At 42.0% G+C, this 25760-nt stretch overlaps 1 long non-coding RNA gene across 1 annotated transcript; it reads left to right on the top strand.

Annotated features, from left to right (window-relative positions):
- The first annotated feature begins 1094 nt into the window (after positions 1–1094).
- Positions 1095–8127, top strand: LOC135514690 (uncharacterized). The gene is made up of 2 exons (XR_010451721.1): positions 1095–3591; positions 7787–8127. It is a non-coding gene; the product is annotated as an uncharacterized LOC135514690 (long non-coding RNA).
- Positions 8128–25760: the final 17633 nt, after the last annotated feature.

Genomic DNA, 25760 nt, shown 5'->3' with positions numbered 1-25760 from the left:
GGCTTGATTCAACCTGTCTATATAAGGTCCCACAGTTGACAGTGCAGTCAGAGCAGAAAACAAGCCATGAGGTTGAAGGAATTGTCTGTAAAACTCTGAGACAGGATTGTGTCGAGGCACAGATCTGGGGAAGGGTACCAAAAAATGTCCGAAGCATTGAAGGTCTGCAAGAACACAGTGGCCTCCATCATTCTTAAATGGAAGAAGTTTGGAACCACCACGACTCTTCCTGGAGCTAGCTGCTTGGCCAAACTGAGCAATCGGGAGAGAAGGTACTTGGTCAGGAAGGTGACCAAGAACCCGATGGTCACTCTGACAGGGCTCCAGAGTTCCTCTGTGAAGATGGGAGAACATTCCAGAAGGACAAACATCTCTGCAAAACGCCACCAATCAGGCCTTTATGGTAGAGGGGCCAGATGAAAACCACTCGTCTGTAAAAAGCACAACAGCCCGCTTGGAGTTTGCCAAAAGGCATCTAAAGGACTCTCAGATCAGGAGAAACAAGATTATCTGGTCTGGTGAAAATAAGATTGTCCTTTGTCCTGAATGCGAGCGTCATATCTGGAGGAAACCTGGCACCATCCCTATGGTGAAGCATGGTGGTGGCAGCATCATGCTGTGGGGATGTTTCTCCATTTCGGGGACTGGGATGCTAGTCAGGATAGAGGGAAAGGTGAACGGAGCATAGTACAGAGAGATCCATGATGAAAACCTGCTCCAGAGCACTGAGGACCTCAGACTGGGGTGACAGTCAACCATTCATCAGGACAACGACCCTAAGCACACAGCCAAGACAGTGCAGAAACTCCCCAAATACAGGTATGCCAAGCTTGTAGCACCATACCCAAGAAGACTTGAGGCTGTAATCGCTGCCAAACGTGCTTCAACAAAGTACTAAGTAAAGGGTCTGAATATTTATGTAAATGTGATATTTCAGGGGTTTTGTCTATACATTTGCAAAAGTGTATAAAAAATGTTTTTTGCTTTGTCATTATGGGGTATTGTGTGTAGATGGTGAGAGAAAAAAAACAATTGAATCAATTTTAGAATAAGGCTGTAACGTAACAAAATGTGGAACATGACAAGGGGTCTGAATTCTTTACGAATTCACTGTATGATGGTATTGCTAAAGTAGGAAATTGTTTAGTAGGAAACAACTTTGCCATCATTATCATGTAATCGCTAGCTACTATATAGCTCTCGAAAACCCTAGGCGGCATACTGCCTTCTCCCTATAGCTCGCTAGCTTGTTTTAGTCAAGGCGCCAGGGTTCCGGTCTAGAATAACGGTTTCGATAGCTCCTACAGTTTTGCTTCATTACTACAATTTAACAGACGACCGCCCCAGAAAGATAATTTCCATACACGGCCACATAGAGAAGTCAGATTTGAAAATTACTGATAGCTAGTCTATTTTAAATTATGTTAATTTCTTACATTCACCTTTTCATGTTTATTCAAATACTTTTCATTCAAATCCATATGGTTTGGTTTCAATACTTAAATACCAATTGGTAGGTTCAGGTAGTCACAAAAATAGATGGGTGTTGGTTAAATTGTGATTCTAATAAATGCAGCGGGAGTTTATTTTTTCTGTGAGCAGTAGGAAAGGACATGGAGCACCGCTCCATGATCGATGAGCAGAATTTCCAACCCAAACTAATTTATTTATATTGTCCCATCACTGCAACTCCCATACATACTCGGGAGAGGCGGAGGTCACGAGTCTTGCATCCTCCGAAACACAACCCTGCCAACTTCTTGACACTTAACCCGGAAGCCAGCCGCACCAATGTGTTGGAGGAAACACTGTACAACTGGTGACCGAAGTCAGTGTGCATGCGCCCAGCCCGCCACACAGGGTCGCTAGAGCGGGATGGGACAAGGACATTCCGTCCGGCCAAATCCTCCCCTAACCCGGATGATGCTGGGCCAATTGTACATCGCCTCATGGGTCTCCCGGTCAGCTGCGACACAGCCTGGTATCGAACCTGGGTCTGTAGTGACGCCTCTAACACTGCGATGCAGTATCTTAAACCACTGAGCAGACCCTACTCACATTTTTATTTATTTAACCTTTATTTTACTAAGCAAGTCACTTAAGAACAAATTCTTATTTTCAATGAGGGTTAACTGCCTGTTCAGGGGCAGAAAGACAGCTCTTGTCAGCTCAGGGATTCGAACTTGCAACCTTTCGATTACTAGTCCAACGCTCTAACCACTAGGCTACCCTGCCGCCCCATACTCACATACTCAGATTAGGACACGCAGGTTGAAATATCAAAACGAACTCTGAACCAACTATATTAATTTGGTCGAAACACATGAAACATTCATGGACATTTAGCTAGCTAGCTTGTTGTTGCTAGCTAATTTGTCCTGGGATATAAACATTGGGTAGTTATTATACCTGAAATGCACAAGGCCCTTTTTATCTGGATCTTTGTAGAATTTTGACACATTTTTAGTCTCGTAATCTCTCTTCTGTGGACTTTATATGACGGTTGGCAACCAACTTTACGGTGCATTACCACCACCAACTGGACTGTGTGGACCTCAGTTCATCTTTCAGTCACCCACGTGGGTATATGCTCCTTAAAACCAATGAGGAAATGGGAGAGGCGGGACTTGCAACGTGTCAAGTGTTAAAAAATAGAACCAAGTTCTATTTTAGCGCCTGGCTAGCAGATGTTTGTTGACTTGCGCCAGCAGTTTGGATGAAATTATTGAATAATATGAATGTTATTGTGGTTAAAAGCGTTGGGTCAGTAACCGAAAGATCGCCGGTTCAAAGCCTTAAGCCAACTATGTGAGCAAGGCACTTAACCCTAATTGCTCCTCTAAGTCGCTCTGGATAACAGCGTCTGCTAAAAAATCTATTTGTTTTGCATCACATGTGCATGCGACCCGGGTGGTGTTGTCATCATGTGAGTGTTTAAGTAAATCAATCAAACCTTTATTTATGCAATTGCAGACAGAAGTTGACAACGGAAACACAGCACGTATGTTTCAGAGTAAGTTCTGCAAAATAAAAAAGGTCAAAGTTGCTTTAATATACTTGCAGTCAACCTCTAGTGATGTAACTACCTATGTCAACACCTTCTACTCATGAGACCAAACCCATGCATATACAGTTATACAAACTTGCAGGAGAAAACAATAGTCCAGTGTTTTCTAAGGGCTCAGCAGTAATTTTACATTCCCGTGTGGTTTACAGTGGTGTGTCTGACTTGTCTCTTATCTATTTACTCCCGTGCAGGGGTCTGTGTCAATGTATCTCTTTTAGTCTTGTTGCGCTTTCTCACAGACACCTAATTTTGACTGCTATGGCTCACACATCTGCTCAGACCATTTCTTATAAGAGGCAGAGACTAGAAAAGAACTTTGGAATAGTATTAAACCTTATAATGCATATATTACTAATATGTGGTCCAGGACCCTATAAATGTAGTGTGGGAGGGTCTTATAGCCCTTCCCCTTCTATTAATACAACATAAGAATATTGAATTATTATAATATATCAGTCATTTGTAGGACCATTTGTGATGTTTCTGGGACATTTTGGAGTGCCAACAGAAGAAGATCTTCAAAGGTAAGGCATGAATTATATTGTTATTTCTGAGTTTTGTGTCGCACTTGGCTGGTTGAAATCTGATTTTCATGTGTTTGTATGCAGGGTGCTGTCCTCAGATAATCACATGGTCTGCTTTCGCCGTAAAAGCCTTTTTGAAATCTGACACTGCGACTTGGTTAACAAGGAGTTAAGCTTTATTTTGATGCATTCTGTTTTGCGAATTTTTATTATGAGTATTTCTGTTTTTGAATTTGGCGCATTGCAATTTCACTGGATGTTGTCAAATCAATCCTGTTACCGGGATCTGAGAGGGAAGGGATCACTAAGAAGATAACAAACCCCTCACAGAAAGTTGACAATAGTGTCTGAAATGACAACACTATCTCTGCAACTAACACTCTTATGCAAAAATTCTGTCCCAAATACATGCCCCATATGTACTTAGCCTCTGGTTACAAATACATTTGCACAAAAATCATTCCATCTATTCCCATAACCCACTTATTGTCACGCCCTGGCCATAGAGAGGCTTTTATTCTCTATTTTGGGTAGGCCAGGGCGTGACTAGGGTGGGCATTCTAGTTTCTTTAATTCCATGTTTTCTGTTTCTATGTTTTGGCCAGGTATGGTTCTCAATCAGGGATAGCTGTCTATCGTTGTCTCTGATTGGGAATCATACTTAAGCAACCTGTTTTTCCACCTTAGTTGTGGGTAGTTGTTTGTGTTAGTGACCTGTATAGCCCCAGTAGAACGGCTGTTGGAAGGAGAGGACCAAGTTGCAGAGTGGTACATGTTCATGCTTTTATTAGAACTGAACACTGAAATAACAAAGAGAATGAACGAAAACCGAAACAGGTGCAGAAAGACACAAAACAGAAAACAACTCCCCAAAAGACACAGATGGGAAAAGGCTACTTAAGTATGGTTCTCAACCAGAGACAACAATAGACAGCTGCCTCTGATTGAGAACCACACCCGGCCAAACACACAAAAATAGAACACAAAAACATAGACTGCCCACCCCAACTCACGCCCTGACCAAACCAAAATATGGACATGAAAAGGATCTCTAAGGTCAGGGCGTGACACCTAGTCAGCTTCACGGTCGTGTTTGGTGTTTCTTTTTGTTGGCGACATTCTTAATAAAGAATAATGTACGCTCACCACGCTGCACCTTGGTCCGGTCATTTTCAAGACGACGTTTGTGAGTCAAGTCAATTGTACTGTATCATCCAGAAAGCCATATGTATTGATGCGCTTTAACATTAGAATTCTGATAACATGGTAAAACAAAACCCCTACTAACAATGTCCTCATCATGGTTATACAACCCAAATTTAGAATGACAGTCCTTAGTGCTCCACGTTGAGTCTATCACTCAAATTCAAGACCCTCAGCTTAGCACATACCGACAAGGTTAGAATGTGGACCATAAAACAGGACCATAAATTACCTGTATAAACTTTATAACATTATAGCCCCAGTTTGTCCCTGTTTTACGGTCTCGAGAGGCATGTTAATGACAGATCGGTATCTCAATGCATTTGAATCCAAATTACAATAAGCTTCCGAGTGTGTAAACCATGTCGCACTCCTGAGAGAAGTTGATAGCTTCGATTGGATACTGTGTACTGGTTGCTGGCTCGGACTCCAGTCTCACGGTAGGAGTGGTGAAGGATAAGTTCGTAGTGAACACCATTTCTTCAGCAGGTTGGGGGCGTGAAGTTCACACTGTTATCGTCAATTTATTCCTTCCATGCATCAAGACACCATCTTCAGTCACTATCATCATAACTTTGAAAGAGGACAGACCAAAACAACAGTTTAAGATATTCCTGATTCTGGAAATTCAGACCAACTTTTCACCGTATAAAAAAATATTACATTCCCAATTTTCTTAATATCAACATTTCTAAGACAAATGTCAAAGACCTTAACAACACACCTATTGAAACCATTTTTCAAACTTTCTTAAACTCCCTTATCATAATGGCAACCTCCCTGCCAAGTTACCCCTTAGGGAGAAATTCCAACCGTACAGCAGACCCAATCTGGTGAGATTTGTATCAAAACAAGACAAAAACATACAACACAACAACAGGAATGCACTTCTTTATATAAACTCTTCAAGGAATACCTAGGATAGGATAAAGTAATCCTTCTCACCCCCCCCCCCCCTTAAATGATTTAGATGCACTATTGTAAAGTGGCTGTTCCACTGATGTCAGAAGGTGAATTCACCAATTTGTAAGTCGCTCTGGTTAAGAGCGTCTGCTAAATGACTTAAATGTAAATGTAATGTAACTTGAGGTGGGAAAAACATTTCTTCCTTTTATAGGCAGACAAATTTGCATATTAACCAAAGGCCCCAGGAGACCGGTAATTCAAAAACAACAACACTGCCTGTTAAATCAAAAATAAACAAATTAAAATAAGACTTCTATAAGGAAATAATTGTATCCCATAAGGTAATGGTAAAATAGACCAGAGACAGTTGTCCCTCATTCAGGGCAGCGCTCTCTCTCTCCTTCTCGTGTTCCAAATCACACATAGGACTATTGCTAAATTATGAACTTCTTCCTAATTATTACTGTCTACATAGCCAATTTAATTCTCACCCAATGTCTTGATGCCTTTCTTGTGAGGCCTCACCTGGAAGTCAGAACAGACGTCATTCAACCCCATGAAGAGTTTTCATTCCCTTTACCTCAGAAACCATTTAAAAAAAAATTCAAACATTTACCTCATTCTGCATACCAAGTTTACAACTTAATTAAAAAAGACCCCACACAATAAATCAAAAATGGTATTAACACCACTGGTGGGCCAGGCCTTACTTATTTGGGAGCTCCCCTTACGGCCGAATCCGAATACCTTTATACTTTATAAAATGCGAGAATTCTACTAACTTCTCTCCCAAGGCAACAGCCATGGGAAACCTTTGAAAGGGAGAGAAAATAAAAATGTTGTTCGTTTTCATTTTGCTAAATCTTAATCAGTCCAAACAATTCAAATTCAAATTCTTAATTTCCCATTAACTTCCCATTTCCTTTGTTACCTTCACTAGTCTACATCTCTGTTATCTTTAACTCGGAGGCCCTCTCAATCACCATCACCCAGTACATTTCCCTTCCACTCTAACACTTGTTTCCCTCTACAATCTCTACTATACTCTACCTTTGACTTTCTGTCTAACGGTGCTTCACCAGGTGAACAAAAAGTTTTAAATTACAGTCAAAACAAACATGTTAAGACCTGTTCACAGGAAGGCCACTGTCCTCCCTCCACTCATTAATTGTTATTTATTTTTGATTTTTGATTTAATATCTGAAACATACAATATTCTTGCAGTGAAGCCACTCAACAACTACATCATACCAGTCATCCAACAGACTCCCATTCAGAGCGACACACAGAAGCATCCAGGGTCAATGCCCTGCTCAAGGGCACGTTGACAGATCTCCCACCAGGCCAAAAAACATGAACCCGAACCATTCAACCATTCGAGACCCCTCCCACAGTCCCCCCCAGAATAAAAATGAAAAATACAATTAATTCCATTCCCCACCCCCAAGAACCAACAACCAAGATAATGAACTAAAGAGACAAAAGAAAAAGACAGAGAATGCTATGCATTTTCAGCCATTCCTGAACCTGAGACCAGAAACAGGCTACTCAAGCGCAATACCAAAATAAATGATCTATTGATTCTGTATCCTCACAACAAAATCTGCAGAGCTTTGATGATTTTATGCCCCAAAAGTTCAACATTTTGTTGGTGGCAAGAAGTCTTTATAATAATTTTAGCTGAAAAGCATAAAGTCTTGAATCTTGCGTTGTTTTATATATCAACTCATACACCCTGTACCATGGAATCGGTACATCAAAAATCTCTTCCCAACTATTTTGCAATCTGTATGGACAGTTGTCAACATCCTGGTCCTCAAATGAAACTGGTATACTTTCTTATTTATGCTATTTTTATTCCTCTGCCAGTTTTGATCCCTTACATTTGGCAGACAGACCAGTTCCCTACCTCCTCCCGCTGCCTCCTGCCTCCTCCATTTTTGGGCTAATGATGTAATCAATTGGTTGTACTCTTGGATTGAGCAGACCTTCCTGTACAATTATGATAACTCCATGAAGGACATAACTCTACCATTCCAATTTACAATATAATTTAAGAACAAAATACCTTTTTCAAAAAATACAGGTGTCACGACGAAGTCGGTCCCTCTCCTTGTTCGGGTGGCGTTCGACGGTCGACGTCACCGGTCTTCTAGCCATCACTGATCCACTTTTCATTTTCCATTTGTTTTGTCTTGGTTTTCTAAACACCTGATTTTAATTTCCCAATTACATGTTCATGTATTTAACCCTCTGTTTTCCCCATGTTTTTGTGCGTGATTGTTTCTACGTTCACTCTGTAATTTATGGCTGGTTTTCGACGGGTGCTGTTCTTCACCCGTGTGTAATTTGATTACCATTATTTGTATTGGTCAAGTGTATTGTTACCTTGTGTCTTGTTTCTGAGTAAAGTATGTGGCTCACTCATTCTGCTCTCCTGCGCCTGACTTCATTCACCAGCTACACCCACCTTTTGACAACAGGTATTTTATCAACCAGCCCATTTGAGTTCAGCCATAATATTTGTTCTATCTTTTCAGGGGGATGAAATTGAAATTGTAGCCAGTTCTGCAATGCTTGTTTTGAAAAAGAGAGATACTTTGAAAAAAAGTATAATTTTCAATTTATCGAAAATGAGACATGGCAATCTGCACAAAGACAAAAACTCATTAATAGTTTGTTTTAATCCATCCCAATGTTTATGTACCCTTTATTTAGCATGTACTACCCTTAGATACGGCAACATTTATCTCACCACCGAGTCTAACAATTTAGTCCCGTATATGACTGGTCTCTCTTTTCTCCATGATTTTCCATAGCCACTGCACTGCATTAGAATTCATGTTTATGAACACACATTTTAAAAGGTAATTTTAGGTTTGGCAACCCCAATGCTGGAGCCTGATACATTTGCTTTTTCAAAACTCTACAAACAATTACTCACAATATTAACTCCACTCTAATTACTCGTGACTCCTCCCTTTCGTCAATTCTATTAATCTATTTCAGAATAAGACAACAAAAAAATGTATCATGAAATTAAAACCCTCAGGGTTTCCTGAGTCGGCGAGGAGTGATTGGTCGTACCAAAGAACGCATAATTCCAACTCGACCATGTGTAATGTGGTTTGTGACTTCCAAAATCGAAACCCCCAAATATGTTCTCTTGTTTCGCTGGTTGTACTTTCCCATATGATGCTTTGTGACCCTGCTCTATCAAATAGTTTACTAATGTGGTGATGTCTGGCATATGAGTTTTTTGTCTTTTTACGCCAATAACAAATTCACATACTGTATCAACACAGAACTCTCAAATGTACACCCTTTAGCGATTGTTTAAATGCGGCGTGATACAAAGATGGACTATTTGTAAACATTATTCATGCTCTCGCCCATATATACTGCCAATTGTAATAGGTTTCCTAATATCCACTGTTTTTTATTCTCGCAAAGATTATCCACCCCCAAAATCGTCTTTACATTTTTCCCGTTAACCCACTAAATATAATATGTTTATTGCGTAATTTTAGCCAATTATCGAGCTCTATTGCTACTACACTTACTTTTCCAATGACCAATGGCCCCATACACTACGCTTCTGTCTTTTTCCACCACCCCCACAATATCCATTTTTATAACAGTTTTTTTAATCAATATACTCACATACCCAAGCTGTGTTCGAATACCCATACTAATATACTGTACACTACATACTAAATTATTAAATATTTCACACTATATACTATTAGTTCATTTTAGTATACTGTAAATAAACTGTAACTTTTAAATTGAGTGTTGCTATGCAGCCTCCTGCTCGCCTGTTACCATAACAAATTACTAGTTTAGACATTTTAAGACTTCGGGTGTTTGGAAATTCAGACTTTTCAGAGCGCACACTGCCTGCTCTGACCGAGGAGCAGGATTGATCCTTGAGTGCTGACCTGACAACGGCAGTTGCTTATTCCCAAGCTAACTGGCTAAGGTTGGCTAGCTTGCTAGCTACTTCCAGACATAAATAAGAGAACACCTCACTCTGACCATTTTACTCAGCCAAGAAGAGTTGGTTAGGCTTTTTTCATGTTATCCAAAGCGTTGGTCACTAACTGTGCTGCTGAGAACAATTTAATTACATTATTTTCCCTGATGTTTACTGACACTGGCCATATTCAACCGGTGTTGAACATTAGTAAATTCAACAGTTATTCTGTGCTCTGGCACATTCAGATGAGAGTGCTCATTGACAAAATCTTTAAATGTCAACTGTCTCTACGTCGCGTCAGTCCATCTCTGGGTTGTAAAAGTGTTGGTTTCAGTTGAAGGTCCGGTTTTCCAACCTCCCACCACTGCCCTCTGTTTGCTAGGTTCGTTTCGACATGCTCTGGTGAAATGTCCCTTCTTTCCTCAGTTGTAACAAGCAAAGTTCCTATCCTGTCGTGGTTGTCGCCCAGCCCGTCCGCTAGCACTGGCACCCTCTCCCCTTCCTCCTCCCCTTCCTCTTCCTTTCTGTCCATTGTTTGGAGGAGCTCCCTCAGCCTGCCACTGCTGGCCTATCCTTGATAAAAAGTCAGAGTTCATGTGGGCGGTGTACGGAATGGATTTTCACTCCTTATGGGCCGCCTCCTAGGGGTCTGCTGGTCAGTTGTATGAGGTCTTGATGAGGCTAGAGCTGCGGTGCGGGAGACGGTGCGGGAGACGGCTGAACAAGCTGCTGTCGGACAACCAGGGCTGGTTCTAGTGCAGTGGATAAAGGGTATAATAGGCGGTGGTTATCATCATCCATGTGTCATGACTCTCTCCTTGCTGAAGGCCTTTGATCAGCTTGGCAAATGGCTGACAGAAGAGAGGGGGATTTGGAGAGGGGGGATTTGGGCCGGTTTTGACACCTTAACACCCGGTCATAAAGACCCGCAAAAGGGTCTTTCCTGCCCTGCAGTATTGGGAAAGAAATGTGCTTAGTGTAGAGAGAGACTCTTGCCTCCAAAACCTTTTTCTCCAAAAACATGAACATGGGAACAATATTTATAAGATGTGTTAAGAATGGTCCGTGGGGATCTAAAGAATAATCCTGTCACATTGCTTTTCATTTTGTGTTGTCATTAAAAACCATATAACAAAAATTCTGTAACTTAGGAAGGAAACACATTCTAGCTGTAAAGTTTCCATCCAATAGGATGTTAATACAATATGAAGAATAATGAAACTCTTTTTGAAAAGATAGAAATGTGATTTTCTCTTCTAATGAGAGAATGGTTTTTCATGTCAGTTTTTCATGTTCATGTCCATTTCATGACCAGAGTGCTTAAAAGGACTCGCAAAGAATTAACATACCAGACCAGAAAGCGGTGGCTACATGTTGAAATGGATAGAATCTCTGAAACTACCAACACGAAGTGAGAAGATAATCTACACTACGAGACCAGTCTGCAGCTGTGCATGTAAGAGTGGTCCTAGAACTTTGACTAAAGACATGAGGTGGAAAGGAGAATCCCATCTCAGAAAACCGTTGGTGCATCTGAAGTATCTATTTAAATAAACACTGAGCTATTGGAGAAGCTCTACAACTAAGAAGGACATTGTGACCTCTGGTGGACAACCAGAGCCTTACATCGAGCCACTCCCTATAGACGGATCAATTGGTTTCAACAGAGAGATGACAGAGAAAGACATCTAAATATATACATTGCATTTCTTATCTGAATGAGTGGTGGTTCATGTGCAAAGTATTACTATTCTTTTGAGCGTAGGTTCCAAATGTGTCCAAGTGTTGCCTCTCTTTGTCTCTCCCTCTCTTTACCTTCCCTTCCCTCTCCATGTGTAACAAGCCGCCATATCTTGTCAGTCCACTAGGGACTTTTATCTTGTGTAAGTGTGTTTTCTGTGTTATTATTTAGTTAGTTAGTAAATAAATAATTAAATCAATTTCTTTAGTACTGAATAATCAGAAAGGCTGGGGTTCTTCCGGATCCAATGATTATGCGACTTTCAGAATCAAATCGAATTCAAGTAAAGGTATTGGAGTGGCCATCACAAAGCCCTGACCTCAATAGAAAATGTGTAGGCAGAACTGAAAATTGCCTTTAAATTGTTTAACTTGGGTCAAGCATTTCGGGTAGCCTTCCACAAGCTTCCCACAATAAGTTGGGTGAATTTTGGCCCATTTCTCCTGACAGAGCTGGTGTAACTGAGTCAGGGTTGTAGGCCTTCTTGCTCGCACACGCTTTTTCAGTTCTGCCCACAAATTTTCTATGGGATTGAGGTCAAGGCTTTGTGAAGGCCACTCCAATACCGTGACTTTGTTGTCCTTAAGCCATTTTGCCACAACTTTGGATGTATGCTTGGGTTCATTGTCCATTTGGAAGACACATTTGCGACCAAGCTTTAACTTCCTGACTGATGTCTTGAGATGTTGCTTCAATATATCCACATAATTTTCATACCTCATGATGCCATCTATTTTGTGAAGTGCACCATTCCCTCCTGCAGCAAAGCACCCCCACAACATGATGCTGCCACCCCCGTGCTTCACGGTTGGGATGGTGTTCTTCGGCTTGCAAGCCTCCCCCTTTTTCCTCCAAACATAATGATGGTCATTATGGCCAAACAGATCTATTTTTGTTTCATGAGACCAGAGGACATTTCTCCAAAAACTACAATCTTTGTCCCCATGTGCAGTTGCAAACTGTAGTCTGGCTTTTTATGGCGGATTTGGAGCAGTGACTTCTTCCTTGCTGAGTGGCCTTTCAGGTTATGTCGATATAGGACTCGTTTTACTGTGGGTCTTGATACTTTTGATCCTGTTTCCTCCACAAGGTCCTTTGCTGTTGTTCTGGGATTGATTTGCACTTTTCTCACCAAAGTACGTTCATCTCTAGGAGACAGAACGCGTCTCCTTCCTGAGCGGTATGACGGCTGCGTGGTCGCATGGTGTTTATACTTGCATACTATTATTTGTATAGATGAACGTGGTACCTTCAGATGTTTGGAAATTGCCCCCAAGGATGAACCAGACTTGTGGAGGTCTACATTTTTTTTCTGAGGTCTTGGCTGATTTCTTCTTATTTCAAGCAAAGAGGCACTGTGTTTGAAGGTAGGCCTTGAAATACATCCACAGGGACACCTCCAATTGACTCAAATGATGTCAATTAGCCTATCAGAAGCTTCTAAAGCCATGACACCCTTTTCTGGAATTTTCAAAGCTGTTTAAAGGCACATTCAATTTAGTGTATGTAAGCTTCTGACCCACTGGAATTGTGATACAGTGGATGATAAGTGAAACAATCTGTCTGTAAACAATTGTTGGAAAAATTACTTGTGTCATGCACAAAGTAGATGTTCTAACCGACTTGCCAAAACGATAGTTTGTTAACAAAGAATTTGTGGAGTGGTTGAAAAATCAGTTTTACAACCAATGACTCCAACCAAAGTGTATGTAAACTTCCGACTTCAATTGTATAATTCATACACTGCTGTTCAAAAGTCACTTAGAAAAGTCCTTGTTTTTGAAAGAAAAGCACATTTTTTGTCCATTAAAATAACATGAAATTGATCATTAATACAGTGTAGACTTGTTAATGCTGTAAATGACTATTGTATCTGGAAGCGGCTGATTTTTAATGGAATATCTACATAGCCGTAGAGGCCCATTATCAGCAACCATCACTCCTGTGTTGCAATGGCACGTTGTGTTTGCTAATCCAAGTTTATCATTTTAAAAGGCTAATTGATCAACAGAAAACCATTTTGCAATTATGTTAGCACAGCTGAATACTGTTGTCCTGATTCAAGAAGCAATTAAACAGGCCTTCTTTAGACTAGTTGAGTATCTGGAGCATCAGCATTTGTGGGTTTGATTACAGGCTCAAAATGGCCAGAAACACTGAAACTCGTCAGTCTATTCTTGTTCTGAGAAATGAAGGCCATTCCATGTGAGATATTGACAAAAACTGAAGATCTGGTACAACGCTGTGTACTACTCCCTTCACAGAACAGCGTAAACTGGCTCTAACCAGAGTAGAATGAGGACTGGGAGGCCCCGGTGCACAACTGAGCAAGAGGACAAGTACATTAGAGTGTCTAGTTTGAGAAACAGACGCCTCACTAGTCCTCAACTGGCAGCTTCATTAAATTGTACCCGCAAAACTCCAGTCTCAAAGTCAACATTCTTTTGCCTCAACGTCTGTGTTATTTTGCCCATCTTAATCTTTTCTTTTTATTGGTGAGTCTGAGATATGTATTTTTCTTTGTAACTCTGCCTAGAAGGCCAGTATCCCAGAGTCGCGTCTTCACTGTTGACGTTGAGACTGGTGTTTTGCGGGTACTTTTTAAAGATCTATATATATATATTATATAAAAGGCATTTAGCTTGTCTGTGTAGATTAAGAGAGCTGCCGTTGCCACCATTGTCTTCTTTCCTGCAAGTTTCCATACAGAAGGATGTCACATACTGCAGTCGCACCTGGCTCTTATCTCTACGCCCAGACTTATAACTAAGTCACACAAGACAACAAGCCTGCGTCAGGGGATTCTCTAAGTAAAAACAGGTTAGTATGTCTAATTTTGTAATTTTCCACGTCAGTACTCATGGATGCCAAGGGAAGCCAGGATTCCCCCCAAAATGTACCAACAAGAAATGACAAAACATACATTTTTTTGTATCTTTCATCTCTCTGTGTTTCATTATTTTCAGAGTGAGTGAAACAGCGCAAACTCTTTTTATCAGTATGTGTAGCCCATATATCTGATGCTGTCTGGTCAAAAAGAGTATGACATTGTTGCCGCCCGTAGCATTGAGTGCAAGTGAAGCCAGCGAGCATTTGGCCACACTTGATTTTAAAAAAACATACAAAAATTGATGATCAGCATTGAGCTAAACTGAGTGATCTCAACTGTGAATGGTCCTGGTGCATCAAAAGTGTCTAAGGAAGCCAGTTTATATTTTACTTCACATCAAAAGCAGAACTACATTTTCAGAAAAAACATTTAATTGTTGCATCTCATTGTGTCGTTGTCCTCCGGTGGCTAGTTAGCTAGCTATAATCATCCTTTTCCTAAATTAGCCATGGATGGAGATAGGAATTTGGACTTGTGGTTTTACTTAATTCTCCATAGGAGCCAATGATTATATGGTCGATTCTGAGCCAACCATAAATTCATACATTGTGCCCTGGCCTGAGAGGATGGAAGTTCAATATGTAGCTAGATGTAGAAGGCTAATATTAACTAACTGACTTTGCGCATCTTTGCCCATGAAAGGAAGTTAGGCTAGCGTGCAAGCATTTTAGTCAAGTAGCCTATAACAACAAAAACGATAAGCGTGTCCTGTATGACAGCCATAGACCGTTTCATCAACATGAAAGACAGGAGGATGTCATTAGCGTTTCTTTACAAGTGGGTGTTTTTCTACTTTCACGGACGCACACACACACACACACACACACATACAAACAAACAAAGAAATCAGTACCAATACCAGCCTTCCCATATGTATCTTACGCTGATTGGACTAAATTGTTTTTGATATCTTTTAGTTGTCACTGTATTAAACTAAGCATATGAAATGGTGCCTGAATAGTGGAGGCATCTCCTGTTTTCTTTTCGACTTGCAGTAACTCTCCAGTTCTTATTATACCTCAGTGGTTGTGGTCCTAAAAAAAAACGGAAATGAGTTACATATGGTTCGTTCCGCCATGGCCAGTGCTATCTGGGATCCTTGGGATGTCCCCACCCTAAACCTTAACCCCTACCTAACCTTTCCTAATCCTAACCTTAACCATTTTACATTAGAACTTCCATGGGATATGGATGTCCCAGGGATCCCAGATAGCTCAGACCGTTCAGACATTCCTATTGGTGAAATTAATTGGGAAAGAATGGGGTTTTGGGTAAACGCTGAAAATAATGTCCAAGGTTAACACAGGCTTTGGAGATCTTATACATTTTATTCTATGTGATAATATCAGTCAATTAACATGACACTTATGAATTATTATTTGTGAAGCATTTGTGTGCTTTGTGCTTGTTTTGTTTCATAAATGCTTCAACATTCACAGAAAGTGACATTAGCTGATGGAGATTATCCAGTGTTGGGGAGTAATGAATTACATGTAGGGTGAATTCAGAAAAAAGTGTGAGATCATATAAACTAGGACAGCTTAATCCTGGCATGTTTTTTTTCTTGGTCTGACAAGTGAAAATCAAAACTATTGTTACAAACCACATTATCAAAATCACATCGCTTCCTTGGTGTGACATCATCGAGGTGTGCAAAGCAGGATTCAAACAGGAAGATCACCCAACGAAGCACACGGTAAGATTAGTGACAGTTTTTTTGATGTTTTGATATTGTTATAAAACTGTCATAAATAATACACTGTGCCAAATTGTGATGTACGTAAATGTACATAATATGTACTGGTGCATTCAAATAAATAAAAAAGTTGACAATATTATGTCGCAATTATGTAATTCAGTAATTGTTGTTGTTCCGCTTTAACAACCATAGCTAACTAAACTAGGACAGCATGGAGTAGCTAAAGTGGGACAGTCTTATAGGCTTTTCCAATAGAGGAACGAGATCCAGTTTATATTAGCAATCCCCTGTACTTAGGTTAGTCAGGGCTTAGACCAAGATATACTCTTAAGGAGCCTACCATTACTCCTTAAGGTCCAGGATCTTATGTTAGGAAGACTGGCTCTGACAGCCAAAACAACCAAATACTCCATCCCCTTTGCTGCTACAACAGCCTCGACTCTTCTGAGAAGGCTTACCACTCGATGTTGGAACATTGCTGCGGGGACTTGCTTCCATTCAACCACGAGCATTAGTCAGATCAGGCACTTATGTTGGTCGATTAGGCCTGGCTCGATGGGGTTCTTCCACACCGATCTTGACCAACCGTTTTGTATGGACTTCACTTTGTGCACAAGGGCATTTCCATGCTGAAACAGGAAAGGGCCTTCCCCAAACTGTTGCCACAAAGTTGGAAGCACAGAACTGACTAGAATGTAATTGTTTTTGTCATCTTCCATTGTCATTGGGGTGGCAAGAAGCCTAGTGGTTAGAGCATTGGGCCAGTAACCGAAATGTTGGTGGATTGAATCACCAAGCTGCCAAGGTCAAAATCTGTCATTCTGCCCCTGAACAAGGCAGTTAATCCACTGTTCCTAGGCCATCACAGTAAATAAGAATTTGTTCTTAACTGACTTGCCTAGTTAAGTAAAGGCAAAATAAAATAATTGTATGCTGTAGCGTTAAGATTTCCCTTCACAGAACTAAGGGGTCTAGCCCGAAGCAAGAAAAACAGCCCCAAACCATTATTCCTCATTTACCAAACCTTACAATTGGCACTACGCATTCGTGCAGGTAGCTTTCTCCTGGCATCCGCCAAACCCAGATTCGTCCGTCGGACTGCCAGATGGTGAAGAGTGATTCATCACTCCAGAGAACGCGTTTACACTGCTCCGGAGTCCAATGGCAGCGAGCTTTACACCACTCCAGCTGACAGTTGGCATTGAGCATGGTGATCTTAGGTTTGTGTGCAGCTGCTCGGCCATGGAAACCCATTTCACGAAGCTCTCGGCGTACAGTTACTGTGCTGACATTGCATCCAGAGGCAGTTTTGAACTCGGGAGTGAGTGTTGCAACCGAGACGTTTCCACTTCACAATAACAGCACTTACAGTTGGCCGGGACAGCTCTAACAGGGCAGAAATTTGATTGACTGACTTGTTGGAAAGGTGGCATCCTATTGGCAATGTTTGTCGATGGAGATTGCATGGGTGTGTGCTCGATTTTATACACCTGTTAGCCACGGGTGTAGCTGAAATCGCCAAATCCACTAACTTTAAGGGGTGTCCAATTAGCGGTGCTAATTCCTGGAACTACACACTACTTTTTTTTTGCAAAAAGAAAAGGAAATATGGTTGTAGGGGAGGATTTCATTTATTTTTCAGCATTAGACCTGCCTAGTTCTCACTTGGAACAGTTTTGGGGATACAATGCCTTCAGAAAGGATTCATAATACTTGACTTTTTCCACATTGGAAAAAGTCAACTAAATGTTGTTCAAATGGATTTAATTGTATTTTTTGTCAAAGATCCACACAAGATACTCTGTCAAAGTGGAAGAAAAATGTTAACATTTGTCAAATAAAATATTAAAAATAAAACACTAATATATCTTGATTAGATAGGACCTCAAACCACTGAGTCAATACATTTTAGAATCACCTATGGCAGCGATTACAGCTGTGAGTCTTTCTTGGTACGTTTCTAAGAGCTTTCCACACCTGGATTGTGCAACATTTTCCCATTATTCTTTTCAAAATTCTTCAAGCTCTGTCAAATTGTTTGTTGATCATTGCAAGACAACCATTTTCAGGTTTTCCCATAGATTTTCAAGAATATTTAAGTCAAAAATGTCGGCCACTCTGTCTTCTTGGTAAGCAACTCCAGTGTAGGTTATTCTCCTGCTGAAAGGTGCATTCATCTCCCACTGTCTGTTGGAAAGCGGACTGAACCATGTTTCCCTCTAGGATTTTGCCTGTGCTTAGCTCTATTCCGTTTCTTTTTATCCTGAAAACCCTCCCGTCCTTAACGTTTACAAGCATACCCACAACATGATGTAGCCACCATTATGCTTGAACATATGAAGTTTGATACTCAGTAATATGTTGTATTGGATTTGCCCCAAACATAACACTATTCAGGACATATAGTTAATTGCTTTGCCACATATTTTGTAGTATTACTTTAGTGCCTTTTTACAAACAAGATACATTTTTTTGGAATATGTTTCTTTTGTACAGGCTTCCTTCTTTTCATCTGTCAATTAGGTTAGTATTGTGGAGTAACTACAATGTTGTTGATCTATCCTCAGTTTTCTCCTACCACAGCCATTAAACTCTAACTGTATTAAAGTAACCATCAGCCTCATGGTGAAATCCATGAGCGGTTTCCTTCTTCTACAGAAACTGAGCTAGGAAGGACACATGTTTCCGGCGCCGACAGAGATGGCCGCCTCGCTTCGCGTTCCTAGGGAACTATGCTGTTTTTTGTTTTTTTACGTGCTATTTCTTACATTAGTATCTTAGGTTTCATTACATACAGTCGAGAAGAACTACTGAATATAAGAGCAGCGTCAACTCACAATCAGTACGACCAAGAATATGACTTTCGCGAAGCGGATCCTGTGTTCTGCCTTTCACCCAGGACAACGGAATGGATCCCAGCCAGCACATCGTGCACCACTCCCTAGCATTCTTCTCGCCAATGTCCAGTCTCTTGACAACAAGGTTGATGAAATCCGAGCAAGGGTAGCATTCCAGAGGGACATCAGAGACTGTAACGTTCTTTGCTTCACGGAAACATGGCTCACTGGAGAGACGCTATCGGAGTCGGTGCAGCCAGTTGGTTTCTCCACGCATCGCGCCGACAGAAACAAACATCTTTCTGGTAAGAAGAGGGGCGGGGGCGTATGCCTTATGGCTAACGAGACGTGGTGTGATCACAGAAACATACAGGAACTCAAATCCTTCTGTTCACCTGATTTAGAATTCCTCACAATCAAATGTCGACCGCATTATCTACCAAGAGAATTCTCTTCGATTATAATCACAGCCGTATATATTCCCCCCCAAGCAGACACATCGATGGCTCTGAACAAACTTTATTTGACTCTCTGCAAACTGGAATCCATACATCCTGAGGCTGCATTCATTGTAGCTGGGGATTTTAACAAGGCTAATCTGAAAACAAGACTCCCTAAATTGTATCAGCATATCGATTGCGCAACAAGGGCTGGCAATACCTTGGATCATTGTTATTCTAACTTCTGCGACGCATATAAGGCCCTGCCCCGCCCTCCTTTCGGAAAAGCATACCACGACTCCATTTTGTTGATCCCTGCCTACAGACAGACACTAAAACAAGAAGCTCCCACGCTGAGGTCTGTCCAACGCTGGTCCGACCAAGCTGATTCCACACTCCAAGACTGCTTCCATCACGTGGACTGGGATATGTTTCGTATTGCGTCAGACAACAACATTGACGAATACGCTGATTCGATGTGCGAGTTCATTAGAACGTGCGTTGAAGATGTCGTTCCCATAGCAACGATTAAAACATTCCCAAACCAGAAACCGTGGATTGATGGAAGCATTCGCGTGGAACTGAAAGCGCGAACCACTGCTGCGCAGACCAGCTGGCTGGTGTGTTTACAGACATATTCAATCAATCCCTATCTCAGTCTGCTGTTCCCACATGCTTCAAGAGGGCCACCATTGTTCCTGTTCCCAAGAAAGCTAAGGTAACGACTACCGCCCCGTAGCACGGACTTCCTGGACTAGCACGGACTTCCTGGACTTCCTGACGGGCCGCCCCCAGGTGGTGAGGGTAGGCAACAACATCTCCACCCCGCTGATCCTCAACACTGGGGCCCCACAAGGGTGCGTTCTGAGCCCTCTCCTGTACTCCCTGTTCACCCACGACTGCGTGGCCACGCACGCCTCCAACTCAATCATCAAGTTTGCGGACGACACAACAGTGGTAGGCTTGATTACCAACAATGACGAGACGGCCTACAGGGAGGAGGTGAGGGCCCTCGGAGTGTGGTGTCAGGAAAATAACCTCACACTCAACGTCAACAAAACTAAGGAGATGATTGTGGACTTCAGGAAACAGCAGAGGGAACACCCCCCTATCCACATCGATGGAACAGTAGTGGAGAGGGTAGTAAGTTTTAAGTTCCTCGGCATACACATCACAGACAAACTGAATTGGTCCACCCACACAGACAGCATCATGAAGAAGGCGCAGCAGCGCCTCTTCAACCTCAGGAGGCTGAAGAAATTCGGCTTGTCACCAAAAGCACTCACGAACTTCTACAGATGCACAATCGAGAGCATCCTGGCGGGCTGTATCACCGCCTGGTACGGAAACTGCTCCGCCCACAACCGTAAGGCTCTCCAGAGGGTAGTGAGGTCTGCACAATGCATCACCGGGGGCAAACTACCTGCCCTCCAGGACACCTACACCACCAGATGTTACAGGAAGGCCATAAAGATCATCAAGGACAACAACCACCCGAGCCACTGCCTGTTCACCCCGCTATCATCCAGAAGGCTAGGTCAGTACAGGTGCATCAAAGCTGGGACCGAGAGACTGAAAAACAGCTTCTATCTCAAGGCCATCAGGCTGTTAAACAGCAACCACTAATATTGAGTGGCTGCTGCCAACCCACTGACTCAACTCCAGCCACTTTAATAATGGGAATTGATGGGAAATGATGTAAAATATATCACTATCCACTTTAAACAATGCTACCTAATACAATGTTTACATACCCTACATTATTCATCTCATATGTATACATATATACTGTACTCTATATCATCTACTGCATCTTTATGTAATACATGTATCACTAGCCACTTTAACTATGCACTTTGTTTACATACTCATCTCATATGTATATACTGTACTCGATACCATCTACTGTATCTTGCCTATGCTGCTCTGTACCATCACTCATTCATATATCTTTATGTACATATTCTTTGTCCCCTTACACTTGTGTGTATAAGACAGTAGTTTTGGAATTGTTAGTTAGATTACTTGTTAGTTATTACTGCATTGTCGGAACTAGAAGCACAAGCATTTCACTACACTCGCATCTGCTAACCATGTGTATGTGACAAATAAATTTGATTTGATGTATCTTTGTAGTGAATGAGTATATTGATACACTATCCAAAGTGTAATTAATAACTTCACCATGCTCAAACGGATATTCAACGTCTTCTTTTTTTTTACCCATCTAACAATAGGTGCCCTTCTTAGCAAATCATTGGAAAACCTCCCTGGTCTTTGGTTGAATCTGTGTTTGAAATTCACTGATCAACTGATTAACCTTATAGATATAGTGGGGCAAAAAAAGTATTTAGTCAGCCACCAATTGTGCAAGTTCTCCCACTTAAAAAGATGATGTAATTTTCATCATAGGTACACTCCAACTATGACAGACAAAATGAGGAAAAAAAATCCAGAAAATCACCTTGTAGGATTTTTAATGAATTTATTTGCAAATTATGGTGGAAAATAAGTATTTGGTCAATAACAAAAGTTTATCTCAATACTTTGTTATATACCCTTTGTTGGCAATGACAGAGGTGAACTCCGGGTAGTGGCCCCTCGCCGAGTCGGGCCCGTTCCAGACGGCATTGGCCCACTCCAGGGCTCTTCCTGTCAGGCAAGAGACGACGACACTCACGCTCTCCTCGTCCGAGGGAGCCGGGCGAACGGTGGCCAGGTAAAGCTCTAGTTGAAGCAGGAATCCCTGGCAACCCGCCACCGCTCCATCATACTCCCTCGGAGGCGCAATACGCAGAGCGCTGGTACCGGATCCCGCTGGAGGAGATGGTAGCGTTGCCGGTGGGAGGGTTGGAGGGGTAGTAGGGAGACCACTCCTCTCCCAGCGGTCCATCCTCTCCATCATCTGATCCATCGCTGATCCGATGCGATGGACGATGGATGTGTGATGAAGGACTCACTCCTCCCTTTCTGTCGTTTCCCCAAGGTGTCTGCAGCATTGTGACGTATTTGTAGGCAGATCGTTGGAAGATTGACCATAAGAGACCACATTTACCACGTGTCCGCCCGGTGTCCTGCGCCGAAATTGGTGCGCAAAAGTCACCTGCCAGTATTTTTCCATGGGGCACAGAGAGAGAAGCAAGCTTCCACGAACTGCATGTCAATGAAGAGATATGTGAAAAAACACCTTGAGGATTGATTCCAAACAACGTTTGCCATGTTTCGGTCGATATTATGTAGTTAATCCGGAAAAAGTTTCACGTTGTAGGTGACTGCATTTTCGGTTCGTTTCGGTAGCCAGGCGCAATGTAGAAAACGGAACGATTTCTCCTACACACAGACGCTTTCAGGAAACACTGCGCATTTGGTATGTGGCTGGGAGTCTCCTCATTGAAAACATCAGAAGCTCTTCAAAGGTAAATGATTTTATTTATTTGGTTATCTGGCTTTTGTGAAAATGTTGCGTGCTACATGCTACTCAAAATGCTATGCTAGCTTTGCATACTCTTACACAAATTAGTCAATTTCTATGGTTCAAAAGCATATTTTGAAAATCTGAGATGACAGTGTTGTTAAGAAAAGGCTAAGCTTGAGAGCAAACGCATTATTTTAATTTTATTTGCGATTTTCAGAAATCGTTAACGTTGCGTTATGCTAATGAGCCTGAGGCTTAGTCACAATCCCGGATCCGGGATGGGGAGTTTCAAGAGGTTGTGTCCAACCGAAAACGTACAATAGGTGATGCCGAACACAGGCGTAATACACTCCACCTAAGTACACACTGGTATCTAACCGGACAGCGGAAAACCCACAATAATAAAGGACACTTCTTACATAACAGAAACAAGCCTGCACAAACACAAGCGGGCTAATTGAACTTAAATAACACCAACCCAAAACCCCCAACAAGGAACAGGTGAAAACAATTAGACAAAACCAAACGAAAAGGGAAAAGGGATCGGTGGCAGCTAGTAGACTGCCGAGCGCCACCCGAATGGGAAGGGGATCTATGTTCAAGGTTTCAGGCTTGTAACTTCAAAAACTAATAAGAAATATCAGTTTTGGCAGAAGGACACAGTCTTGGAAATTCGTGTTTGCGCACGACTTGAAGAAATTTCACACCTGCTAATATCGTTTTTCTATTGAACATACTTCTTTCCGTAAGAAATATTATAGTTTGATTACATTTTAGGGTATCGGAGGAGTAAATAGAAACATATTTTGACTTGTTTAAACAAAGTTTAGGGGTCGATTTTCGGATTCCTTTCTCTGCAAATTTAACGAGTGGATTACTCAAATCGATGGACCAACTAAACTGACTTTTTGAGATATAAAGAAGGATTTTATCTAACTACATGTTATAGCTGGGACCCTTTGGGACCCTTTGGATGACAAATCAGAGGAAGATTTTCAAAAAGTAAGTGAATATTTCATCGTTATTGTTGAATGTATGAAACCTGTGCCGGTGGGAAAATATTTTGATGTGAGGCACCGACCTCAAACAATCGCATGGCATGTTTTCGCTCTAATAGCTTCTGTAAATCGGACAGTGCAGTTAGATTAACAAGAATTTAAGCTTTCAGCCAATATAAGACACTCATATGTACATAAATGTTTAAAATCCATAATATTTATGATTATTTATGTGAATTGTGCGCCCTCCAGTTTCACCAGAAGTTGTTCAGCTAGCAGGACCCCTAAGTTAAAGAACACCCTCTGTGTTCTGTTCGACAGGTAGCTCTTTATCCACAATACAGCAGGGGGTGTGAAGCCATAACGCATACGTTTTTCCAGCAGCAGACTATGATCAATTATGTCAAAAGCCGCACTGAAGTCTAACAAAACAGTCCCCACAATTTCTTTATCATCAATTTCTCTCAGCCAATCATCAGTCATTTGTGTAAGTGCTGTGCTTTTTGAATGTCCTTCCCTATAAGCATGCTGAAAGTTTGTTGTCAATTTGTTTACTGTAAAATAGCTTTTGTATCTGGTCAACCAGCTTCACCTGGAATGCTTATTCCAAAAGTTTACTTAGGGTTGTTAACAGGTTGATTGGTCGGCTTTTGAGCCAATTAAGGGGGCTTTACTTTCTTGGTTAGCGGAATGACTTTTGCTGCCCTCCAAGCCTGGGCGCACACACATTCTAGTAGGTTTCAATTGAAAATATGGCAAATAGGAGTGGCAATCTAGTCCGCTATTGTCCTTAGTAATTTTATATCCAAGTTGTCAAACCCTGGTGGCTTGTCATTGTTGATAGACACCAATACTTTTCTCACCTCTTCCACACTCACTTTACAGAATGCAAAATTACAATGCTTGTCTTTCATAAATTGGTCAGATATACTTGAATGTGTAGTGTCAGCGTTGGTCCAAGCACACCAAGACATTCATGAAGAGGGCACGACAAAACCTATTCCGCCTAAGGAGACTGAAAAGATTTGGCATGGGTCCACAGATCCTCAAAAGGTTCTACAGCTGCAACATTGAGAGCATCCTGACTGGTTGTATCACTGCCTGGTATGGCAACTGCTCGGCCAGTACATAACTAGGGCTAAGCTGCCTGCAATCCAGGACCTCTGTACCAGGTGGTGTCCGAGGAAGGCCCTAGAAATTGTCAAAGACCCCAGCCACCCCAGTCATAGACTGTTCTCTCTGCTAACGCATGGCAAGTGGTAACAGATCGCCAAGTCTCGGACCAAAAGGCTTCTCAGCAGCTTTTACCCCCAAGCCATAAGACTTATTCAAATGGCAATCCGGACTATTTGCATTGTGTCCCGCAATTTCGACTTGGTCTGCATCTGGATCTTACCATCCTACCTGATAGTATGTGGCCATGACTAACCCAGCAGACCCAGGCCAGCTACACAATGCCATCTCCTCCCAAGGAGTCTCCATTGGTGGTCCAAACGAGAGGGTCCAAACATTGGTGGAGCGCCTTGACCGGGCGTTAGACATGCTGCAGGAGCAATTCCGCGGGTTGGCTTGGGGGAAGCCTGCCACGGTGGTAACCCCACTGCCCCTCAGTAACTTGGCGGTTAGCAACGCCGCCCCACCAGCCACTCCTCCTTCCCGGGAGCCCCGGTTACCTCCTCCGAATCACTTTAATGGAGAGCCTTGCACCTGTCGGACGTTTTTAGCTCAATGTGCCCTCATTTTCGAGCTTCAGCCCTCCTCCTTCCCCTCAAATCGCTCCAGATTAGCCTACCTCATCACGCTGATGTCTGTAAATTATGGAAGGGCTCTCACCTGGGCTACCGCCATATGGGAACAGCAGCCAACCATATGCTTGGGTTTGTGGGAGAGGTGAGGAAGGTTTTTGATGCCCTGCTCTCCGTGAGAGAAGCTGCCCGGAAGCTAATCCAGCTCCGGCAGGACGCCTCTCACAGTGGCCCACTATAGAGTGGATTTCCGCACGTTGGCAGCGTAGAGTGCGTGGAACCCTGAAGCATTGTTCGACATGTTCCTGCACAGCGT

This window comes from Oncorhynchus masou, chromosome 26 (assembly GCF_036934945.1).
Source record: "Oncorhynchus masou masou isolate Uvic2021 chromosome 26, UVic_Omas_1.1, whole genome shotgun sequence".
Classification (NCBI taxonomy): Eukaryota; Metazoa; Chordata; class Actinopteri; order Salmoniformes; family Salmonidae; genus Oncorhynchus; species Oncorhynchus masou.
This window is presented reverse-complemented; position numbering and strand designations above follow the sequence as displayed.